The 20,991-nt window shown below is 34.9% G+C and overlaps 1 long non-coding RNA gene and 1 pseudogene across 5 annotated transcripts in view; one reads left to right on the top strand and one right to left on the bottom strand.

The window, feature by feature from the left end:
* The window catches only part of LOC140622261 (uncharacterized), an 87,731-nt gene extending 67,100 nt beyond the window's left edge, over window positions 1-20,631 (bottom strand). For 3 of the 5 annotated variants that reach the window (XR_012022020.1, XR_012022021.1, XR_012022024.1), the window contains exon 1: window positions 20,520-20,631. This is a non-coding gene — a long non-coding RNA (uncharacterized lncRNA). Of the gene's footprint in view, window positions 1-3,083; window positions 3,192-20,519 lie in introns of those variants that run through there. The other 2 variants (XR_012022022.1, XR_012022023.1) reach the window with 2 other exon arrangements.
* Window positions 7,154-7,385, top strand: LOC140622259 (small VCP/p97-interacting protein pseudogene; annotated as a pseudogene).
* Window positions 20,632-20,991: the final 360 nt, after the last annotated feature.

Below are 20,991 nucleotides of genomic sequence, written 5' to 3'. Positions count from 1 at the left end.
AGAACTTTTTTTTTATTGGAGTTCAATTTGCCAACATATAGCATAACACCCAGTGCTCATCCCATCATCAGGGCGATTTAAAAGGACAAACAGACACTTAGAAACTTACTCTACATTTCCCTAAGCCCACATGCCTCTTCTAAAGCTGCTCTTTAAACAATTAGACTGTTATATAGGGTGTCAGTATCCAGTTAAATTGAATACGGCTATGATATTCCATTGTTCCAGAGGCAAAACTGCTTGACATACAGTCATGTAGAATTGCTCAATTGTTCCTGAAGAAGAAACTGACCCATAATATCATATTAATGCTGATAAGATTTCTCCCATAAAGATGTATAACAGATGCACATTGCTAAACATTGTTATTGCTCTTAATATATTTTAGATCTGTAGCCTTTTTGTTTAAAGATCTTATTTATATATTTGAGAGGGAAAGAGTGGGCAAGAGCACAAGTATAGGGAGAGGCAGAGGGAGAGGGAGAAAAATACTCCCAGCTGAGCGGGGAGCTGGACACAGGCTCCATGAGGGCCCCATCCCCAGGATCCGGAGATCGCAACCTGAGCCAACATCAGATGCTCAACCAACTGAGCCCCCCATGCACCTCAGTTCTGTTGCTTTTTGAGAAGAGACAGATCTGGATATCAAGAAGGCTTACCCCCTCCCCCCTTTCTCCACCACAAAAACTTTTGAGGAACTTAGTAGAAAGTAGGCTCAGCTGGTCCCAGTTAGCTCAGTGGCACAGGCTGCTTCTAGCTGCTAATTCTAGAGGCTCTTTGTCAAAATCTCCCTCCTCTACCAGGGGGGCTTCTACCATTAGGTAGTCACACGGAAGTTTCTCATCCACTGTTTGCATAAATATGGTGACAATTACAGGGAAGGATTCCACTTAGCCTAAAAGTGAGCTTTAATGCAGGCAGTCCACCTATGTCTGGAATAAGCTATGCAATGATAAGTTTGGTAAATCAGGCACTTCATTACCTCCCTGCTAGTAAAGTTTTTCCCAGTAAATCTTCTATCTGCACATATGGCTTTTGTGGTGAGTTGTAGTCCGTTTGGGATGCTGTAACTAAAAATACCAAAGACTAAGTGGCTTAAAAAACAAATATTTATTTCTCACAATTCTGGAGGCTGGAAAGTCCAAGATACAGTCATTAACAGAGCCATGGTCTGGTGATAAACCTGCTTCCAGGTTCATAGACAGCCATCTTCCTGCTGTGTCCTCACTTGGAAAAAAATGAGAGAGCTCTCTGCAGTTTATTTTTAAGGGCACTAATTCCATTCAGGATGGCTTCATCCTCATCACCTACACTCCCCCCCCCCAAAGGTTCCTAATTCCATCATTTTAGAGGTTAGGATTTCAACACCAGAAATTTGGGAGAACACAAACATTCAGTCCATATGACTCCAACATAGGATTGGTATTGACCATACAAAGATACACTCCAGTTATATCAATGCTATTGGATTTTAAAATGGTATATATCCAAGCCCCACACGCCACACCATAGTGGAAGATATCTGTTCTAGTGGCAGTAGCAGGTTATAGGGAATTCTGGTGGCCAAGTTCTGCAAATATTCAAGTGGCAATATGATGTGCCCCCAGCTCAGCATCTTCCAAAAGGGCCACTGAGAAAATTGTTCCAAACCCTACATAGAGTAGCATAGGTATGATGGCTGCTAGCTCCATACCTAGAGCAGTAGGGAAGCAATAGGATGTGTTAACCCAGATTTTAACTTTATGAAAGTTTGCTATAGACCCTAAGGGGGATAAAACAGCAGCAGAACAGTCAGTCACCAAAACCCCCAAATAAGAGGCAATTTGAAAGAGCATAAGAAACTTAAAGCAAATAAAGTCCCTAAAACACGTAGATCATTACAAGTAAGGTTGTATTTGCTACCAAAGGAAAACCCTGTGTAGTAAGACTAGTAGCAGAAAAAAAGGAGGCCAGACAATTTAGAGCTTGGAAAAATCCTGCAAGATTATATGCACTTTATGGCTGCTGGTTGGGGGAATGATAAGATCAAAGGGACCAACAAAGCTCACAGATAGGAGCATTCAGTGCACAACCAAGCAGATGGCCTGATGCAAAAATTGAGAATGCATTTGGCTGCTTTTCTGGAGCAAAAAGTAAATAAGTTGATTCCCAGACTTTAGAGAATTAACAGGATAGATGAGGCAGAGACAAGAACCAGGTCAGGGAACAGAGGGGAGGGGAAGACACTCAAAATATTCCTGAACTACCTAGATATTGGGAATGACATGGCTCTTAATTTATTATGTGTGGACAGTCCTTGTTTTCCCTTTGTTAGGCTGTAAAATTATATAAATATTCTAGGTGCAAGATTGCATAGACATGTTGCTTGGCTACAATCATTACCTGGTCTGTTTTTGGCTGCTATGAAAGTTGGAAAATTTATGAAAGATCGTGGTCTGTACTCATAAAGCTTGCTAATATTGACAGTCATGATAATGTTTCATTCCAGAAGAAGAAACTGTAATGGCCTCATAATGGGTTGAACTGTGTTCCATGCAAAATTCATACATTGAAGTTCTAACCCCCAGTACCTCAGAATGGAATCTTACTTGCAGGTGGAGTCTTTCAGATGTAATCAAGTTACAATGAGATAATTAGGGAGAGCCAAATGCAATATGACTGGTGTCATTGTAAAAAGGGGAATTTTGGACATAGGGATACCTGGGGGGACACCATGTGAAGATGGATGTATGAAATGCTCTGCAAGTCAGGAAGCATCAGAGATTGCCACCGACTCACCAGAAGCCAGAGGAGAAGCATGGGACCTATTCTTCCTCACAACCTTCAAAAAAAAATTAACCCTACCAATACCTGGCTACTGTACATCTAGCTTCCAGAACTCTGAGAATATAAATTTTTCTTGTTTAAACCAGCCAGCATGTGGTATTTTGGTATGACAGCTCTAGTAAACTAATTTAGGTCTTCATAGGCAAAGTTCACTACAGAAGAAAGTTCTGTGCAATGCTATCTTCAACTCCAGAGCCCAGTCTGGCCAGTGAAAGTCCTACTGAGGACTAACAGAGCTTCGACAGGAAAGTGGCCACCGTTGCTCCTTTACAACTGCAAATCAGAATGATGTTGCTGCCATGGCTGGAGCTCGCTATGTAGCCTTGGACATTGCTACTGCTTTGGCTCTTGTATGACTTACTCTGCAAAGAAAAGCAAAATCATTTTGCTTTGAACCAATATGGCCCATTAGAGAAGTTTACTTTCCCGACCTCATCAGGATACATCATCAGAACATTAGATAAACCTAAGTACAATACGACGTGCTGGGGAATGTTCAGGCAATCTGCTACAGTGACATCTACACTTGGGAAGATACCGATGCTTTTTTCTAACATAAACATAAAAAGAAATAAGTGTAGGTACTTCTTTACCTAAAAAGGAGTACCCCACAAAATTCAATTTTACTTTTATAAGCATTCAGTTCTGAATATTTCATAGTTTCCTTTGTTTTCTTCCTTAACCCAGGAGTTAATTTGAGGTCCATCAACTCAATTCAAATCGTTTGGGGGATTTTCTAGATTCTTCAATTGGCACTGTTTACTAATTTCATCCAGTGTGGTTGGAGAACATAGTCTGTATGACTTCAATCATCTGAAATTTGCTAAGGAGAACTTTATAAATGTCAATTAGGTCCAATGGACTGATAGTGTTCATATTTTTTATAGTTTGTGTTGTGCATTATATCTTTTCCATTTTCTCATTTTCTACTCACTTATGTCCCTATATTTGAAATTCATCTTTTGTAATTGGCATACAGCTTCATTTATCTTAAAATATCTTTTTTTCACCTTCATTTTTAAGTATATGTTCACTGGCTAAAGAATTATGCATTGATACCTATTGTTTTTATTTTCTCCTTCAGTTCTTTAAAGTTTCTGTCCAGAGGCATGTGGGTGGCTCAGGCGGTTAAGCATCCGCCTTCCACTCAGGTCATGATCCCAGGGTCCTGGGATCGAGCCCTGCATCGGGCTCTCTGCTGCTTCAACTACTTGTACTTTCTCGCTCTCTCCTTTTTCTATCAAGTAAATAAATAACATCATGAAAGAAAGAAAGAGAGAAAGAGAGAAAGAAGAAAGAAAGAAAGAAAGAAAGAAAGAAAGAAAAGAAAGAAAGAAAGAAAGAAAAAGAAAGAAAGAAGAAAAAAAGAAAGAAAGAAAGAAAAAAGTTTCTGTCCATTGTAAGTCAGCTATTACTCTTTGTTTTGGAACTCCTGTGATATCTTTTTATCTGGGTTATTTTTGAGATTTATTTTAATCTATGGTTTTTAGCAATTAAAGCAAAGTGTGATTTGGTATGATTTTCTTTCTAATTAATCTATTTTGTGTTTTCTGAGCTTCCTAGATCTGCTTCTGAGCAATTATTGCCTCCTTGTTACTGGGCCCTGCTTGATATAAGTCATCTCACTGAAAGAAAAGTCATGACTCAAACATTCTTATTCTGTAGCAGGTTTTTCAGAAATAAATTTCCATCAAGTGAGGCAAATTTTCCATAGTCCCATTGTGAAATGGAAATTATAACTCCAATGAAGGGCAAACCTTCTATCAAGAATATAAACAGCTTTCCCAATTAGACACTGGGAAGGCCTTTGTACAATAACGATAATTTTTAAAAATTGATTTAAGTACATATTTCTTACAATGCCTGACATCTAAATTGAAAGCACGCTTAAATAATAAAACAGCCCACCTCTAAAGTTGTGATAAAACCAGTAGAATACTATAACAATTCATCCTAAAGATGACAAATTGTTGATACCCCAATCTATTAAGTCCATTTTATTCTAATACTCTTCCTAAAGATAGGATAGAATTATTCAACATTGGCTCTATTGACATTTGGGGTCAGATCATTGTTTCTTTGGGGAACAATTATGGGCATTGTAGTATGATTAGTAACGTTTCTAGCCTCTAGGTACCAGGTACCAATAGCATCCACTTCCACTGCCAGTTATGATAATTAAAAATGTCTCCAGACATTGTCGCATGTTCCCTGCAGGGAAAATAACCTCCAATTGAGAACCACTCTTATAGAGTAAACCTTCCTTAAAGTAGATCTTGGTTCAGGGTTTTTTGGAGGAGAGGGTAGAGGTGTTACTAATGGCCTATATAGATAGGAGTATTGGTCTATTCAGGCCTGAATAGCTAAAGGCTTGCTACCTTCTGGAAACACGCACAACTTATTAATAAATTTGATCTTCATATATCACTTATAAATGTCTAAGTGAAGTGACACATCTAGAGAGAACCATCTGGATTTACAATGTCAGGCATATTAGTCCTCATCTATTCTACAGCCCACTAAATCCATGTTGTAAGCCATCATAATAATGGAACCACCAAAAAGGATGAGAATGGCCAGTTAGAACCTTTTCTGACTTATGTATTGCCATAGGGTCAGCCTTTTCAATGATCACTTCTATAGGATCATCTGGTCCCATTCTAGTCAGTTATTAAAGTAACACATGACAATGCACACTTAGCTGACTTCCCACACATCCAAAGCCAGGGAGAAAAGGATTGTGAGAAGAAACAGTTTAGTACCAAAGTGATCCTTGTACTTTTATAGTGCCTTTTTTGATCTCAGCAAATGGATAGATGATAGATAGATAGATAGATAGATAGATAGATAGATAGATAGATGATAGATAATATTGCTCAGATGAGGGACACCTGATGAGCATGAACACTGACACAGACTTTACTTCAGGTGATTCCACAGCCACTGTACTCTGCCTCATGGTGACAAAAAGATAATTATTGGGTATCTATGGAATTTATCATTCCAGAAAAGGGAATAGGAACAACTGTCCATCTCATCCATGAGAGCGCATGGCATTCAATCTTGGAAAGAATTAAGAGACCAGAGAAAGATGGTAAATATCTTTCTCCTTTTTTAACAGATAGGGACAAACTGTTACAATCAACCTCTTATGATTTTCCCAGGCAGTAGCTCATAAAGTAACTTCTTCACAATTTTGGATATGTCACTTCCCATCTAATCCAGTTATACAAATCCTTATTTATTCTCACGACCCAGAAAATGTCTTAATGTTCTCTATGACTGAAGTGAAACAGAGATAACGGGGGTAAAATGAAATAGTTCCATAAGCATTGGGAGGGGTGGATCTGGAGTATCTTGGGGGCCAATTTCCTCCCTTCTTTTTGTAGTAAAGAGATGACTCAGCAGGTTTGAGTTAGCACAACACAAGAATGGGTTAATACCAGAACTGCTGTTGGACATTTCTTCTTTCATCGGGCCTCCTTTTCAGCCAGAAAACTTCTATTTTTACATGTTCATATAACTGTTTCTTACCAGTTGACAAAAAAAATCTGTAATTAATATAGGTGGGCATCTCTACTGAAAAGTTGGCTGTGGTGGATAAAGTCCATCTATACTCAACCTAAACTTGGGCTCAGGACTAACCTTTTGAGATCATGATGTTCTTCTACTTAAATTTCTACTTAAACTCCATGCATGTAAATTTTCCCCAATAAACTTTCTTTTATGCCCACCCTATATGTAAATTCATGGTATCTGTCCATAACCCTTTAATATCATAATTTTATTCTAGAACCTCCTATAATGCTTATAATTATTATAAATTTTTATATTAAAAAGAAATATTTACTATGCTAACATTATTTTAAATAGTATGTTGGAACTCTAAAATGACATTAATGTATTCAATCAAACTTTAAAATCTCTTATAAAACTACATGTATAGTAATGAAAATATATTTCATGACATTTTGATTAAATCTCAGATGCTCATGGACTTTAATACTAGCATTATCATTATATCCATTTTGCTGTAGAGGAAAAGTAAAATTGACTTGATAATATATTCTTGATAATTAAGACTATGCACACTAAAGAAAATAAAAAATGAACTGTCAACCAATCTTGTCTTAAAATTCAAATCCAGAATCTTTTTTCCCCAAAATTATTTCTGACACTAATGTAATTTGTGTTCAAAACATTTCAAAGTTTATTTTTTTCCTTAACAAGCAAAGTATTGCTAACAGAATGTAATGAGTTTTAATAAAATTTCCATATGTAGCCTGGTCTATGGCAGGGCCAGTAAGAGACCTCAGTTTCTCTTCCAATGGGACTGTGTTTTCCCTGTCCTGAGGAGTCTGCACCTCCCTGACCAGACATGGAAGAAAAAAGAGCAAAGCTTGGAGAGGCTGCAGAGAGAAGACAAAAGGAGCCTGCATCTAAGGACATTTTGGATGTTTGGTCTGTGGAAGTAGAAAAAGAAAAAGAAAAAATTAGAAAACCAAATTGCTGCATCTGGGCACCCATCAGAAAATGGACTTAGGTGGACAGTTTCTTAAGCATAACATGGGTGGAAAATCCTACTGCCAATAACTAATATCTGATACTAAGTGAATGTCCTCAGTTTAATTTTTTCTCTTTGAATAAATGAAGATTCAGACTTTGTAATGTTAGTGTCAATAAATCCAGTCAGGGCTTTGTCAATATTGATATATTGAAAACACTTTTGATTTTCAAGCCGAGAAAATGGACAGACCTTTCATTAAGTATTTATTTTCCTGCATTTGCTCTTCTGTAGGTCCTGGATGACTTGCCATTTTTTAGTAGTTAAAACATGGACCTAAAAAGTGAATATAAATATGTTGTGTGTAAAACGTCTGCATACATCTCAAACATCTAAGTTTGCCTTTCTATTTTCTCTCCTTTATAAAATGACCTAACAATCTTATATTTTTCTGCTTAGCCTTGTATTTCTTTTTATTTCATTATCTATGAAGATAATGTTTAAACTTATGGACTTCATGCATTTAAACTTATCAGGAAAAATTTTGAAAAATCATTTGAAGTGCTAATGCAAAAGAACATTGAAAATTTTTATAACATATTAAGTAATGAATATTTGTGGAAAACGTTTAATTTTCCTAATTTATTTTCTATTTTTATGGCTTATAAAATTAACAGTGTTTTACACTGCAATAAAGTGGGGGGGTTGCTTGCTTAAAAAAATCCATATATAGGGATCCCTGGGTGGCGCAGCGGTTTAGCGCCTGCCTTTGGCCCAGGGCGCGATCCTGGAGACCCGGAATCGAATCCCACGTCGGGCTCCCGGTACATGGAGCCTGCTTCTCCCTCTGCCTGTGTCTCTGCCTTTCTCTCTCTCTCTCTGTGTGACTATCATAAATAAATAAAAATTTAAAAAAAATCCATATATATTTTTATAGTGAAAGCTACATAGCATCAGTTCTTGGATATGACACCAATGGATGTGATGTGGTAAGAAGCCTTACAAAGGGTATTTATTATGTAACTTCATTTACATGAACTTTTAGAATGGACACAAATTTCAGCACAGTGGCTGTCACTTGGAGGCTGGAATTTGGATTGATTTGAAAAGGGTATGAGGACACTTTCTGGAACAATAATAATATTTTATACTTTAATACGATTTGGTCACACAGGTGAAATCCTTTTTCTAAAGTTAGATGAAGTACACTTAAGGGTTTTGCATTTTATTTTATTTTCAAAAAATAAAAAGAAATATTGAAATAAAATTAACAAGAATGCTGAGAACATTTAGGAATAAGTTTGCTGATGTCTGCAATTTACCTTGAAATGCATCCAAAAGAAGATGAACTGATAGATGGGCATTTAATGGTAAAATGGAAGTAGTGGGTATATAGGTGTTCACCAAAAAATTATTTTAACTCTGCTATATTTTTGAAAAATTTTTAATCAAAAGTTGGAAAAATATGAAATAAGATAAAGCAAACATTTGAATTACCAGATAAACACAAGACTTATTGGAAATTAAGAATAATATATAGGGAAAGTATTTGGTTGAGCATTCCACTCTTGGTTTCAGCTCAGATTTTGATCTCAGGCTCCTGAGATAGAGCTTCAAGTTGGGCTCTGCGCTCAGCACAGTGTCTGCTTGGGTTTCTCTTTCCCTCTCACTCTGTCCTTCCCCCCTGCTTTCTCTCCCTCTCTCAAAAACTAAGTAAATCTCTTTTTTTTAAGTATTAATATAGAATTGGGGCGCCTGGGTGGCTCAGTCAATTAGTGTCAGACTCTCAATTTTGGCTCAGCTCATGATCTCAGGGCTTTGAGATCTAGCCCCCCCATGGGACTTGGTGCTTAGTAGGGGGTCTTCTTGAGATTCTTTCCCTCTGCCCTTACCCCTGTTCCCACTCTCTAGCTTTCAATAAATAAATACATCTTTTAAAAAAGAATACTATATAACTAGCAAGAGAACCACTCCGACCACATAGCTGCAGAGAATATTGCCAATGCCTTGTAAAATAAAGACTGAATCTATACACAATGTGGAAACTATTATTAGGGTGAGAAAAACTTAAGTTGTAAAGATTGAAGATTTGTGGGGTGTATCAGATTTTCCCCTCTTAGGATTATTCTCAAAAGTAACATAAAAGAAGTGATTATTTAAAGTAATATATTCTGTAGAATACTAATATAAAAAATATGTAAAATCTAAAGAGAAGCAGAGCAAATGGAATATTAAATTATTTTCTAAAAATTAGACTTTCCCCTAATCTGATTCTCTTCAGAAGGTCATAAACTCCTTGTTACAGAAAATATTCAGCATATCTTTGAAATTTTTCAGCAGTATAGTGAAACTACTAGGCCAGCACAGTGTGTAACATTCTTAAGTTCCCAACTTGTAAAACTTCTTATTATGGCTCATGGTAATTCTATTCTTTAAAATGATCATGTCTTATTATTTAGCAGCTAAATTTTCCATTTCAAAAAATAATTAAAGTAGCTTGTATAAATATCCTTCTTACAAATCTCTTTATCCCTCCACTAAATTAAACTTAGCTGTAAAAGTAACCAATTTTCATATCTCTTATTTCAATCTCCAATATGTCTCCAAAATGTTCATTTGGGACTATAGAGTACATCCTAACTTCAATTTAAATTGTAACTGGAGCTTTCCACCACCTTGCTTATTCTCTTTCTAGTTCTTTATAAGTCAGCATATCTTTATTCAATTCTAACTTCTTTATGTATATTGCTCTTTATATATTGAACAAAAAATTTGTGTCACTTAAATTCTGAACAATAATCAGGTATCATTTGGGAACTATTAATCTGATTCACAGGTCTTATTTCTTGAGATTATTGTTTAATAAGATTATTTGAGTGGTCTAGTAATTTATATTTTAAGCATGCATCATGGTTTATTCTGATTAACATAAAACTTTAAGAACCATTATTTTTAATGAGGTCCAAAATAATTTCATCCTATCTTTGTTACCTAATATTTCTCACAAATGCCCATGAGAGTAGACTCATTGGCTTAAGTTATACATATTTATTAATACCTTAATTTATAAAAGATTATTAACTAAGTAACTCTTTTATCATGGCTTAGTCTGTGGAAATAAGTAGAAATGGATCATATAAGACTTATTGGCTCTAAAAGAATTCACATACAAAAGTCATTTAGACTCCACTCTTAAACTCTTTCAAAATTCCTTAAAAAATACTGAAGTTAAACAGGGGAGTTTGCCAGGAGCGGATAGAAGTGAGGCTAGAATCTCTTAATAAGCAGTGTTAATAAACTACATTATTTTAACTATGTCAAATACAACATTAACATTGCATTAACTACAACAATCACTATAGCCAAACAATACCTATATGAATTGCTGCCTGAAATATAAAAAATTCTGATATTGTTAGGCATCTGTGTGGCTCCGTTGATTAAGCATCTAACTCTTGTTTTGGGCTTAGGTCATTATCTCAGGGAAGATTGAGCCCTGTGTCAGGCTCCATGATCAATGGGGAGTCTGCTTGAGATTTTCTCTCCCACTCTGACTCTGCCCCTCCTCCCTTCCTGCTCGCTTTCTTTCTCAAATAAATAAATAAGTTTTTTTTTTTAACTCTGATATTGTGCTATTTTATATATTTTAAGGGCACTTATAATTTAAATTATAACAAATTTAAATTATAATTTGAATTATAACAAATTTAAATTATAATTTGAATTATAACAAATTTAAATTATAATTTAAATTATAACAAAATAAGAATTTAAATACATCATATGTAATCGTAACCATGAAAGTTAGAATTCAACAAGAACAGGTTTGAAAATGGTTATCAGAATCAAATAATGGGGTATAATTTTGTAGCTGAAGTCAGTCTAAAGGATAGTGTTTTACTAGAAATCCATCATGGAAAACAAATCTTAGAACTAAATTTGTTTGCATTTTGGAGAGCCAGAAGTAGGAAGAAAGTGAAATGGGGTAATATTGAGGGTAACATAAAGAAACAGATCAAATGAGGTTCAAAAAGTCAAGTACCATGATCAAATAAGGTATGTTAAATAACAGGGTGAGGGTGAGGTCAGGGAACAAATCTGAAGAAATTAGTTTATGCCAACATAACATTTTTTTTGTCTTTTTCCCCCACTGAGTATTTTATCCTTTATTGCTTTTCTTTCTGCCTTAGGGCAGATTAGTTTCATGTTTCAAGAGCGTGTTTCAGATTTAAGGAAAATGACATAGTTTTGTTGTATTTGCTTTCAGTAAGTCACTAGACAATTTCTCATATTACCCTCAAGGGAATGATTATATAACAAAATCTTGATGACAAATAGGTGAAATTATAACTATCTTTGTGATCAAATTTTTAAAGGTTGATTATTATAGTGAGGTTAAGCTAGAGGAAAGGGATGACTGGGTGGCTGGCTCAGTGGTTGAGCATCTGCCTTTGGCTCAGGGTGTAATCTCAGGGTCCTGGGATCGAGTTCCACATCAGGATCCCCTGCAGGGAGCCTGCTTCTCCCTCTGCCTATGTCTCCGCCTCTCTCTGTGTGTCTCTCCTGAATAAATAAATAAAATCTTAAAAAAAAAAAAAAAAGCTAGAGGAAAGATACTAGAGATAGAATCTAGTAAAAATACAAGACTCATAAGGCCATATAATATTTACTGTGTTTAATTTAGATGATAACACAGAAAACATGATTAGAATTTGTGTTTGAGGTTCAGTTGGTAATATTAGCCAATAAATTGAATGAAATAATTAATGCTAACAATATTTTTATCAAATAGAAAACTAATATGAACTGAACAATAAAATTAAGTGTATAAATCTGAAGATACATTTTCCATCCAAGATGAGAGAGTCAGTTGACTAATTTCAAAACATTTTAACCAGGTTGGTAAACTGTTTATGTAAAAAGTTATCTTAGTTGTTATCTTATTGCAAGACAATAAAACTCACATGACCTTGAAGGAGGCAATCTGGAGCATCTTGTCTGTCTAGGACTAACCACACCTGTGTGTCTTAGTATCCCACCTTAATAAGATTACTAAAAATTGTACTAAATTCGGAATCAGGAAGACAGTAAAGAATGATGAGAGGACTGTCAGTTGTGTCATATAAATGAAGGTGGCTGGAATTATAGTTGCTTAGCCAAGAGAAGAGAACTGTTTGGGTGAGGGAGAGACACCATCTCAGTCTTAATTTTCTTACATTGCTCAAGTTTATTAGTATGCAATGCACTAATAGCTATTTCTCTGATTACTTGACAACACATGTAGTCTTGCTGTTCAAGTTGTCTTAGAATCATTGATCCCAACATCAAAGTGTAGATGGATTTGAAGGGCTGTCATGTGAAAATAAGAAGTAGACTTCTCTTTTTACTCCAGAGTGCAAAAGTAGAATAAATAGTTAGATAAATCAAGGAGATGGATGTTTATCTCCATATACTGAATAATTATCTAACAATTCAGCTTATTATCAGTAATATTTAAGTAAAGGCAACATATACAACCATTTTCAATCATGTGATATAAAATAGATTCTTGTTTTAAGAAAAAAGAAGTCTCACCAACAACCATTAATGTCCATTTCAAATCTCAGATTGTAATATTTTAATTTGGTAGAAAAAAATTTGTCAAATAATTTTTCATTTACATTGAAATATTGCATTAATTAAATAATCACAATAACAAAAACTCTTTAGTCTCTTTATTTTCTGTTTCATCTGTACTCCACTCAGCAGGCAGCTACTGTTAGAATGGATATAATTCTCTATATTACTAATATCTGGCAAATAGTATGTGCTGACTCAAATCATTCTGTTAAAGTGGAGATGAAACTTCATGCCTTCAAAATTAATCTACAATCCTAGAATTTTTAGCATTGGTACCATTTTGAATAAGATACTCCCCAAACAATAATGATATAGTACTGCTTTAATCAGAAAGAGAAGCACTTGAACTCATTATACATGGCTTAATTCATCATCTGGCAGAAATTGGGCCCTGTGGAAGTTAAATGTGAGGGTTCTAGGGTGGGAAGTACTACCTAAGGAAGGCAAATTCAGTCATGGTGTTGGTGTTGAGACTGTCTCATTGGCTTGAGTGTTGTTAAAGTTATGTATCTATTGGGAAAAATTAAGGCAAACTTAGCTGGCACCGCAGTTTTGCCCTAGTCTTTTTTTATAAAAATTAACAAAAGTGGTAACAATTTTATTGTGGAAATTTACTCTCAACAAATTTTAAATGCACAAAACAAAACAAAAAGTAAATGCACAAAACACTTGTGAACTATACACACAATGTTATATAGGGGATCTCTAGAACACAACCATCTCATATACTTTATACCCATTGAACAGCAACTCCCTATTTGCCCCTCCCCATAGCTCCTAAAGCCACCATTCTTTTTTTAAAAAGATTTATTTATTTATTCATGAGAGAGAGGTAGAGACATAGGCAGAGGGAGAAGCAGGCTCCCTGTGGGAAGCCTGATGTGGGACTCGATCCCAGGATCCCAGGATCATGACCTGAGCCAAAGGCAGAGGCTCAACCACTGAGCTACTCAGGTGTCCCCAAAACCACATCAACTCTGTTTTTATGAGTTTCACTATTTTAGATATGTCCTATAAATGGAATCATGCTGCATTTGTTCTTACCTAACTGGTTTATTTCACTTAGCACAATGTTCTCCAGCTTCATTCATGTTTTCACATATGGTAGAATTTTCTCCTTTTTAAAGACTGATAAGGGGCACCTGCAAGGCTCAGTCAGTTAAGTAATCGACCTGATTTCAGTTCAGGTCATGATCTCAAGGTTGTGAGATTGAACCTGGTGTCGAACTCCACACTGGGCATGGAGTCTGTTTGAGTTCTCTGACCCTGCCTCCCATGTGTGCCTACTCTCCTTCTCTCAATCTCTGTCTCTCTCTTAAAAAAAAAAAAAGAAGAAGAAGAAGAAGAGAAAAAAGAAAAAGAAAGAAAAGCAAAAGACTGAATAAGATTCCATTGTATGTATATAACACATCTTTAAATCCATTCAAATCCATTCATCTACTGATGGACAACATGTAGAACATGTAAGTTGTTTCTGTATCTGGTCTATTGTGAATAATGCTGCAGAGAACATGGAAATGCAGATATCCCTCTGAGTTCCTGATTTCAATTATTTAGAATATATACCCAGAAGTGGAATTGCTGGATCATATGGTAGCCCTATTTCTATTTTTTTCTTTCTTTTTTTTTTTTTTTGAGAAACCTTCATAGTGTTTTCCATTGTAGCTGCATCATTTAGCATTTCCACCAAGAGTATACAAAGGTTTCGATTTCTTCTCATCTTCATCAGTGCTTGTTATCTTTTGTTTTCTGAAGTAAACCCACATTTATATTATCAACTAATCCTCAACAAGTGTGTCAAAAATAAACAATGGGTAAAGGATAGTCTTTTTAAATGGTGTTGGTGAAAATGGATATTCACATATGAATGAAATTGTTTTTTTAAATGATTTTATTTATTTATTCATGAGAGACACGGAGAGAAGGCAGAGACATAGGCAGAGGGAGAAACAGGGAGCCCGATGTGGGATTCGATCCCAGAACTACAGGATCACGCCCTGAGCTGAAGGCAATTGCTCAACCACTGAGCCACCCAAGCATCCCTGAAATTGGATCTTTATGTTATACTATATACATAAATACCAACTTAAAATAGATAAAAAATGTAAACATAGTCACAGGAAAATACATAGGGGAAAGCTTCATGACATTAGAAAATGAAGTAATTTCTTGCACAGACTCCAAAAACACAAGCAACAGAAATAAAAATAGACAAGTGGGAGGACATTAAACTAAAAATCTCTGCACAAAAAGGAAACAATCAATAGAATGAATGAAAGATACTGTGTTCAAACAAATTTGAGATCCAACAGATTCATTTTCCCACAAGCTCTTGGAAAGACACAAACCACATTAGCATTTGAAGGCTCTGAAAAGTCCTGAAATAAACCCTTTATATATATCTATCTCTACATTTCACAAACTTCATTTAATAAAGCCCCAAGTATCATATCTATTAACCTTCTGAAAAATTAGCCATAAAATCCAAAAGTACACATGGGAGCATTTTTTTTCTACAAAAGAGCTAAGAAGATCTTTTGATGTGAAGTCAGAAAGTCTCATATAGTATGGCATAAGCAAAAAGCCTAAGTCACCAATAAAAAAGAAACTCATTTGAATAGCAATTTATAATTTTGATAATCTTTTTTTTTAATTTTTTAAAATTTTGATAATCTTAAAGAAAATGATCATCACTCTAAATCTGGAAGAAAAAAAGCCTTTCTCCTTTTTATAGGTGAGACGATAATCTCAGAAAAATTAAGTGATGTAACCAAGATCCACCAGCTTGTACTCTGCTCATTCATCCGTATCATTGTAATGTGCAGTGTATCATCCATAGACTGGTTATATTTCTGATTTATCTAATGTGAGGGTTTTTTTTTTTTTCATTTAACCCAAACCCTCTTTTGCAGAAGTGTTGACATTTTAAAGCTGCTCTAGTTCAATTCCATTTACTGCATCAATGCCAATTTCTCCAATTAGTCTGACAACACATATAGTGTCAGTAGTCAACTTGTCTTGGAATCATTGATCCCAAGACCAACGAATAAGTACTGCTGATCTTCAAACCAGTGATCAGAATGGCCTTCCTAATTATGGCTGTTCTCTTTCCTTTTTATCTGTATGGCACAAGCATTCTTAACAGACTTGAGTCATCTGCCTAGAAGCTGCTGTCATTACTCATTAGAATTTCACATCCAAGAGATGTAAACAAGTCTGGTTTCCATCTTTAGACTAAAAAGCCTTAGGAACAATTTCTTTTTTCACATTGCCAGATTTAAAATTGTCTTTGTCATTTTATTTAATATTTCACAACTTGCTTTTTTTCACAGAGGAAATTAAAATCATTTCCTATGAAATTACACATACATAAAACTTCCCCTAAAATTTATCTTTTTCTATAAATTTACAAAGTACACTTTGATCTCCCATCTATATATCATGACACATTCAGAAATGGTGATAATCTGACAATTATTTAGTCTTCCAATAGGTTTGTAACATCTCCATATACACTGTTGCAATATTATTTCTCTGGAGTTTTAAGTAAGTATATATTTAAGAAATGTGTGCTGAGGGATGCCTGAGTGGCTCAGTGGTTAAGCGTCTGCCTTTGGCTCAGGGCATGACCCTGGGTTCCTGAGATCAAGTTCTGCATCGGGTTTCCTGCATGGACCCTGTTACTCCCTCTGCCTATGTCTCTGCCTCTCGCTCTCTGTGTCTGTCATGAATAAATAAATAAATAAAATCTTAAAAAAAAAAAAAGAAATGTGTACTGAAATGATATAATTCTTTTGTTTATTTGCCTAGATTTAGTTACTTAATTGGACATACATATAACCATTTAGATTACTAGTTAGGCTAAAACACAAACTCTAGGAGTTGCTTTTTCAAAATGAGGTAACTTGAATGTATATGCTTCTCAGATATTCAGGGTTCCCCAATTCAGTAGATTACCAAGGTATTATTATTTCTCTCTCGTTGCCTGACTTTTGGCCTTTTCAATGCTCTTACACACCACTAATAAAGGATGAACAGAAGAGATATTACACTTAAATTAGCCTACTTGTTAGTCAGTCACTGAGTCAGCAAGGACCTGATGGGAGTCCATAGCATACAAATTATAGCAATTTTCTCTTTCGTAATAGCTTAGTGAGAGAAAAGCTGAAACTTTTTTTAAACTATAGTATAATCGTTATGGCTTTTATGATTTTCAGTTATGTATATTCTCTCTATTACAATGTGTATTAGTTATTTTTAATTCCTATTTATATCTCTATGTTTAAGTGTAATTTCTCTTAGAAAAATATGTCATACTATGAAGTTTGAAATATAAGCTCTGTATAATGATGGTACTAGACTCTCACTCCTTTATAATACTTTATAATACTTTTAATATTTTTCTGTTAAAATAATGATAACTTTTAAATTTTTTTTAAAAAGTATAACTTTACTAAAGTTTAAAGAAAATAGTCAATAACTTACACAGGAATTATAGGGTTTCTGGTAACTGCAATCAGAAATACTATGATTCAAAAGACATAATTGTGAACACACATGTTCTTCATTCTGGTGCATAAGAATTTGGATTGCTAGGAAATGAATGGGAGATGTCTGTTTCTTGCCTTACCCACCCCACATTTCACCCCCATTTACTCAGTCTCTGGAGGCATAAGCTGCACTGACTAGATGAATCAATCCCTGTGTCTTATAAAGCTCCAGAGTTATGTGTGTCCATTCTGTCAAACATGAATGGCTTTACCTCTATGTGTTGTTCAAAGATAGCACAGTAGGGCTCAGTGGGATACGTGGTTCCCGAATATGAAGGACAAGAAGAGTCCACGAAACAAGGTATACATTTCTAAGCCTTATATTTGGTAAAAGAAGAAATTCCACCTAAGAACTGGAGCAAAAATATGCCTCAAATAGCCAGACGCCTGGCAGGAGACAAAGTTTAAGGAAACCTGATTTTAGGCCAGCATAGTTCCACTATTGAATCATTTACCAGACACTGGAAAATGCACAAGGACATCCTCTCGCAGCCACCTTTCAACTCTTTTTCACAAGAAAAATTTATTCTCTACCCACATAAGCCATAAATAATGGCAAGAAATCTTCAAGGCATATTTGGCTACAAATGTAAAGTTTAGATGGAATTCATCTTGGTGGAAATACTAAATTTTAAAACAAAAATAACAGTCGCCTATGGAGAACACCAGAAAACAAAAACAAACTTTCTTCCTCCTTTCTCTCTCTGAATTTCTATATCTATAAGATCTATAACCAAAGAATATAAATAGTAGAGCACCCTGAAGTGTTTAGGAAAAAAAAAATCTTACATTATTAGAAACCTCTTTTAATGGCCTCAGTAGGGAACAAGATATTTCCTTTATGACTCAAGAACAGGAAGTCTCAAAGGAAAGTTTAGGAGTTTGAAAGTTTAGGGCTGAGAAAGTCTAAAAATAATAAAGGGCTTAGTCTAGTCTGCAAGTAGGCTTTTTTGTTACTGTTTGTAAGAGAAAAGAAGTCATAAAACAATTTTGGACATACAAATTCCAAATATAGGTTGTAATACTATATTCTAAAATTTCACTTACAAGCATTGTAGTGTTGACCAACATTATCTCCATGGTAAGCAGTCCATTAACTAGATGTCCCTACCAGGTGCCTTGGAGGAGGCTGCTTGCCTCCTGCAGTTCACACTAGTATGTTTGTTTGTTTGTTGGTCAAAATATAAAAGCAGGAGATTTCATTTAAAGATCCAGATTTTCCATTTCTTTTGAAAAATGGAAGTATCTGGCAATGTCAGTACTGGCCTGCATTGCCACAAGCCAGCCATCTGTTTGAGTTGACTGGTATGGTTCTTTAGATGAATCACACTCACCCTACTCATAACTACCCTTCCAGGTCTCTTACACTAGATTGTTTTGCCCATTACAAACAGATTTATTTATTTTTATTTTTTTTAAAGATTTTACTTATTTATTCATGAGACACAGAGAGAGAGAGAGAGAGAGAGAGAGAGAGAGAGAGGCAGAGACACAGGCAGAGGGAGAAGCAGGCTCCATGCAGGGAGCCCGATGTGGAACTCGATCCCGGGTCTCCAGGGTCACACCCTGGGCGGAAGGGAGGTGCTCAACTGCTGAGCCACCCAGACATCCCTACAAACAGATTTAAATTTAAATTTAAATTTCTAAATTTCTAATCTTTGTTGTATCTTGGGCATATCCTATTTTCATGAAAAATGTGTATACGTTAATTAAAGCTACACTTTTTATTGTTTCTATCATACTGCCATATATCTCCAATTCCTAAAAATAAATATGTAGTTTAAAAAGTTCGCTGAGGCATAAACCAAAGAATTCTTTAACACACAGTTTCTTTTAAGCAAGAATTAGGATTTCTAGGAATTTATCTTTAATTCTTTCAAGAATTGGTCAGAATATGAAGCCAATTAAGGCTGGAGGCAATATATTGCCTCTGATGGATTTTTATAAAGAAAGCTAATGAAGTTAGTAATAGTTCATAACTGTATGGTGAATTCTGTAGCCAACGTTCTTGTTCAGTTGGACACTGACCAGAGGAAACCTGATTTACACTTTGTTAAGGATTAAATATCCCATAAATTAACTGGCCACAACACATAAGCACACTGGTAATCTTGATGTGACAGGTTATGGGTGATTTTGTTTCATTAGAAATGTCTGCATTCTGGGAAATTTCACACTGAGTATATATTCATTATGTAATCAGATCAAATAAATACTATTTCTCAATTTTATCTTTATAAACTATATATTAAAACATTTTTGTATAATTTCCTAATCAAATTTTTTCACCTAAAAAGACAGTAGTAGTACTTACTTCATATCCAGCTTTTGAAGTTAGTTAAACTTAAAGCCAGACAATCTCACGTGTTCATAATAGCACAATTAATCTGGCCTCTTTTATTTTTTACCAATAAAAATAGTAACTAAAATAGCTAAATAGAATTTTCCTAACTTTTAAAAACAATCTTGCCACCAGAGTCAAAAACTACAGTTGGGATTTTAACTGCTCTGTTCTTTTGCTTTTATAATTTCCTATAATGGCATAAAAATATACACTAGTTAATAATGTGATTTAATATAAGCTCTTTTTTCATTACTCATTATTTAACTTAAAACTTTATTCTAAAATAAATAACTATACTATTTATAAATAATAATATATTTAATTGTAATAAGGTTCAGGGTGAATAAATAGAATAAAAATTGCTAATTCCTTTGGGATCCCTGGGTGGCTCAGCAGTTTGGCGCCTGCCTTTGGGTGCCAGGACGTGATCCTGGAGACCTGGGATCAAGTCCTGCATCGGGCTCCCTCCATGGAGCCTGCTTCTCCCTCTGCCTGTGTCCCTGCCTCTCTGTGTCTCTCTGTCTTTGTGTGTGTCTCTCATGAATAAATAAATAAAATCTTTTAAAAATTGCTAATTCATTCAAAATAAAATATATATATTAAAAATATATATACATACATATATATATATATATTTTTTTTTTTTTTTTACTTAAAATAGTGACTTAATTTGTACCTGAGTGGCTCAGTCAGTTGAGGGTCGGATTCTTCAGTTAGGCTCAGATCATGATCTTGGGGGCAGTTGGATCATGCCCTGAGTCCAGAGTTCAGAGTCTTGCTTGTCCCTCCCTCTGTTCATCCCCACAGTTGTGCTCTCTCTCTCTCTAATGAATAACATCTTTAAGGAAATAAAATAAAATACTGACTTAAATGTATGTAAGCTATTGGTGTATTATCAGTTTATTACCATTATAAGGCATATGCATTTTATAAATAAATATGTAAGTTATAAATATAACACACTTTTAAAATATTGCAGAATACGTCAATACATAAATAATGCAAAACATCCATTCCTAAATATAATAATATAATTTTGAAAGCAAATGAATACAGAGACACCCTTCCTCACAACAGTCAGTTGGCTTTTGTGCTTAATGATGGCATTACGTGCTTTCTCCAACAATAATCATTTGTATTAATGTGGC

This window comes from Canis lupus, chromosome 31, assembly GCF_048164855.1.
Source record: "Canis lupus baileyi chromosome 31, mCanLup2.hap1, whole genome shotgun sequence".
NCBI lineage: Eukaryota > Metazoa > Chordata > Mammalia > Carnivora > Canidae > Canis > Canis lupus.
The sequence above is the reverse complement of the archived record's forward strand: the minus strand, read 5'-3'. Positions and strand labels throughout refer to the sequence as shown.